At 37.9% G+C, this 5,000-nt stretch overlaps 1 pseudogene; it reads right to left on the reverse strand.

Annotated features, from left to right (window-relative positions):
- LOC138025784 (uncharacterized) overlaps positions 1-2,353 on the reverse strand; it is a 3,874-nt pseudogene extending 1,521 nt beyond the window's left edge.
- Between the last annotated feature and the right edge of the window lie 2,647 nt (positions 2,354-5,000).

The raw sequence follows: 5,000 nt of genomic DNA on the forward strand, positions 1-5,000 counted from the left end.
TCCTTCATTGCATCAATTGCATCATAGCAAACGTCAACTCGGTGCAGAAAGTGACGCAAACGCTTTAGCTCATACTCTTTATGAGGACATGGCCCTGACTCTTTCATGTTCTTGATACCTTCTTCCATAGTCATGTCGTTCAGTAAGTGCACATCTCCAATCACTGTGGCGCAAAATTGGCGAATTGCAGGAGAATACTTGACAAACTGGTCTTCTGGTTTTACTTCATACACATCTGGGTATAAACATCTTAGCCTGTGAGTTTCATTGGCCCAGATGGTTCCTGACAATGGTACATATGCTTTGGGGCGCACAACAACAATGTGAACGTCATTGACAGTAATCAGCTTTTCTGAGCCATCGTCCATGGTGATACCCTTTTTTTCCATTTTTCTATGTGCTGCGGGCGTCTGATAGACTGCTTTTTCTGGCCAGTCATACTTGGGCAACTACCTTGCACCTTCTGTCAGTATCTTCATATTTCTAGTCTTTTCCAGGCTCTCTGTTGAGAACATTGCAAGCAATGACCAGTAAACAACCAAAGAAGCTTTCTTATTAAAAGTGGCTACTTTTAATTCAATGCTGGGAGTGTTGCTGTTTATTAAAGAAGTCTGCATGATCTTTATAGAAGTATCTCGGGGGAAAGGTGGACTTCTTTGGCAAATGGAAAAAGGGAATTGGTAATCCGTCTCAGTACATTTTAAAACTCCCCAGGAAAAAGCAGTTTCCACTTACAGCCAAAATATAAAAACTAAAAGACTCACCACCACTTGCCACCCTATTGAGTATGTAGGTGTGACTGCACTGCTTCTTGAAAGGAGGCTACAGCTATAAATTGCCAGTTGCCAAAACATCCTCATTGAAATAGTTATATATACAAAAAGAGTGAATACTAGAAAATACCAGATGTCCCTCGTCTGATGTAGGCTTTGTCATCCATCGATTTGATAAAACTGAACTTCTGGTTAGAATCGTCAGAGGACAAGAATTGCTGGACATTCTTGCAGTGGCTTCGCTGGTGGTGTGTGTTCTCATTATCACAATCTTCTGCTTTTGGTGGTTTCTTTGTACAGAATAGCCCGTTACCAATATGTAAGTTTGCCTGACGGCTTCTGCTATTTCTTGGACGAGATCTGTTCCACGGGGTTGTGGCAGATTTGATCATCTTCTTTCCTTTCTGGAGTAGCCTATAATTGGCAATTGACAGCAAATCTCTTTTCTTGACTGGTCTATTTTTGGCTTTAGTTATGAATTCTTCATCGGATGAATCCAACCTGTGAAACCTGTGAAATTCTGCTACATTTTCTGCCGTCCGTTTTAGTCTCTGTTGAACTTTCTGCTTGACATACTTGTCAGCTTTATCTGGGTTTTCGAGACATGAAATGTACCTTGCATTGTCATCAAGTTGCTCCTTTACAATATTTAGTTTATCGCTGACTTCATTTATACCATAATCTTGCCAAATCCCAACTTTCCTATCAATGATCAATGTACACTCATGTATTTGAGCTTTCAGATTTTCTTTTCTTGTACACAAGGGTAACATAATGCAATCATGTGCAGCAATCTTAGTTCTTACGGTTTCCTCAATGATAGTTTTTACCTGCTATACGCTTTCGATAAGAGTTTCAGGATGGAAGCCTAGCTCTTCCATTTCCATCCTTGATTGATTTGCAGCAAATATTACTTTAGCACATTTCCTATCCCATTCAGAGTCCATTGAGTTCAATATACACTGTAAACTGTTTTTATCTAAGTCAAGACGAGTGATGTTAGCCAGAGAGGAAGCATCCCTTTCTTTTGTAATCATGGTGTTTAGTTCAACAATAAAAGTTGGCAAGTCGAGCGTCTGTGTCCTTACAATTATTTACCACTTATTCAACTCAAGAAAGTTAACGATGTGCATACACAATCCATAGTCTGGATGGAGGAGGATGTCCCTGAAGTCTTTGTTTTCCACGAAATGTTCTTGGTGACCACAATACAACTCGTATGCGATGTCAAAGTCAATATATCCAATGTGGTCTGCGTTTCCAAAATTTGGTTTTAGTAGAAGATGACTGTGAATTTCAAGTATACCTTTTAATTTTTGTTGCTTTTTCCTGTGCCCAAGCCTCTTTGCTTCTTCTCATTGATAGTTCAACAAAAAGGCCAAGCCCTGGAGTTCACATTGCTGCAACGAAGTTCTCATATCTATGCTTGTTTGATCCAGAGAGGTATGCGTTTTGCTGGCATTTCGAAGCTCTTGTTTCCTCACTTTAGTACAGGCATTTGAATCGCTTATTGTGTCACCAGAAGGAAGTGAAATCGAATTCTTTAGGCTTGTTTCAGATTGAAGCATCGCTGGTTTCATTTTTAATGTTTATACATGCCATCCATGTTTTCCTTGCCTAATGACTCTATGTTTTATGGGCCAGCAGTACAATAAACAAAATACCGCATTTTAGTTTCCAGGCCCTCTTCGATCCTACCTTCAAACATGGCGGATTACCCGTCTCCTGTGACGAATGGCTCAAGGATTCTGGGTTATCAGAGTTCTAAAAACAATTTTTAGATGAAGGATACGACAGGCTAGATGTTTTAGTTGAAATGACTGCAAATGACTTGGAAGAAATAGGAATTTCAAAGAAGGGACATATAAAGAAAATCTTACTTAAAATCGAGGAACTCAAGACCACGAGGAGAGAAGAAAAAATTCAGAAGAAGGTTTATAATACTAACACAAGAAAAAAGTCATTAATTCAAACAGGTATTCTATTACTGTTATCAAAATAAGCTTTTGATACACTGTTGGAATATTTTCATTACAGATATTAATGTTTTCTGTTTTTAATAGAATTGCTATATACTATTAATATGGTAGTCAATATAGGGCTGCTGTACCTTGCAAAAAATGCTGTCTTACAAATTTGATATAAGACGTTCTAGAACTCATTTTTCTATATAAAGCTGTGTAGTGTTTGAAATTATATTACAATGCATAGAAATACTTATTTCTTAATCTTATGCAGTTTACCTTCTGTTCTTATAGTCCTGCCATGTTCTTCAAAGACAGCCAGCAAAGACCAAATACCATATCAAAAATCAAAGTTTTGGTATGAAAACCCACAACATCCTCGCACTAGGTACTTCAATCAGATTTTGCCAGATATGTTTGAGGCAGCAAGACCTCTTATGAGTGAGTCAGCATTTGAGACATATTTATTCAAGGAGCACAGCAAGCGATGGGAAATGAAGATAAAGACAAAGAAAGTTGAAAGGAAGCTCACTTACATTTTGTCAGATGACAACAATGCCTGCTTCGGGAAATATTTGAGTCCCCTGTCACGTGTCAAGCCTTCTGAAATAGCAAACTGTGAGCGTGGAGTCAAAGAGTTACCATGCATAGAAGAAGAACTTTTGAGGGAAAAAATGGCAACTGCAACATCTGGGCAAAGGAGCAGAGACAATATTATGAGACTCTGATTAGCAATTTGTTATCACTCCTTGGCACTATAACAAATGCCAAATCTAAACTAGGTGTATACCTCAGTACAACGTACAAGTCCTTTGCCCAAATTACATAAAAAAAAAAGGCCAGCCATACGAGCAGAACGAAGAAAGAGAATGCCCGCAAAGCCAAGAATAGGAAAAGAAAAAGAGGGGAATCAGCGAGAGTTAGCTTAATCCTTCAACTTGTTGATGGATTTACATATTTGCTTTGCTTTCCAGAGGCTTATAATAGCCATAGAAGCCAACACGCAGTTTGTAAAGATGAGATTAACTTAGGAGCATTAGAAAGCTTAAAGAGTTCTGATGTAGAAAGGTTGGAGTGTCCAGTCAGCCAAGGCTTCTTTGCACTGGATGCTCTTCCAGCAATGGGACAAATTATGGACAAGCTTGAAAAGTGATGGTTAAGTACTGGTTGTTGGAAAAGTAGTGTTCTATAAAGTAGTGTTTTGTTGCAGTACATGCAGTGTAAGAAAAATATTCCTTTCCAGCACTGGAAAAGTCATATATCTTCTAAAGTTGCCACCACAAGATTTGCAATCAAAGTGCCACTTTTCAGATGTTGGACTCCAAATATATATATTTTTTCCAATATATTTTCCAAGGTGCAAAGCAATATATTTTGTGTTATCTTATTCATGTTTTATTACTTCATGGGCTATTGAACCAACAAATATTTTGTTGATTTTGATATTGAATGCAGCCAAAATCAAACACTGAAACAGGCTGATCTGGATTTGTCTTTTATTAAACTGTGAAGAATTAAAGCAATGACTACCTACAGTACTGTGCAAAAGTAATGAGAGCGAATTTCGACGAATTTCGAGACATTTCGCCACTTTTCGACGAAAACCAGCGATTTTTGGAACGAAACGAAATATCGCCGAACTTTCGACGAATTTTCGAAATCGCTATTGTCTTGACACTTTCGAAATTTCGAAGTTTCGAAGTTTTGAAGAGTGCAGCGAATTTTCAAGGCTGAGGTAAGTACATTGTAACAGCAGAGGCGGCACGCGCAAGCTGCCAAGATAACCAACGCAACTAACAGAGACTCTAACGCTCAAGATTCCTCTGACTAACACCGAAATGCATTAAAATAAACACTGCATTCCACTAGTTCAACAGTTAATAAATAGTACAAACAAATTTATTCAAACAGACTACACAAACGCTGCCAAAACTTCAGAAAAAGTAGCGACAAACAAACTAGGCAAGATTAATTTGTTTAGCAACTGTGTGTGTATTTTTGCATGTATTATCTAGGTAGATTTCTGATTCGTTTTCTTTGTTTTTGGAATGCAATGTAAACCTTAAATAAGCCAGATAATGAATCAAGATTTGTTTCTTACATTTACTTAGTTTTACAGTAGTCTCCTACGCAGCCATTCTTAATATAGTGTCGTCACGCGCTGTGTGACGACACTAGTTTTACAGTCTGCGGCAAATAATAGACATTTGTCATAATTTTATGACGTTGGTGAATTGTTGAACCAATTCTATGTTTCTCTGAA

This window comes from Montipora capricornis, chromosome 12 (assembly GCF_036669925.1).
Source record: "Montipora capricornis isolate CH-2021 chromosome 12, ASM3666992v2, whole genome shotgun sequence".
Taxonomy (NCBI): domain Eukaryota; kingdom Metazoa; phylum Cnidaria; class Anthozoa; order Scleractinia; family Acroporidae; genus Montipora; species Montipora capricornis.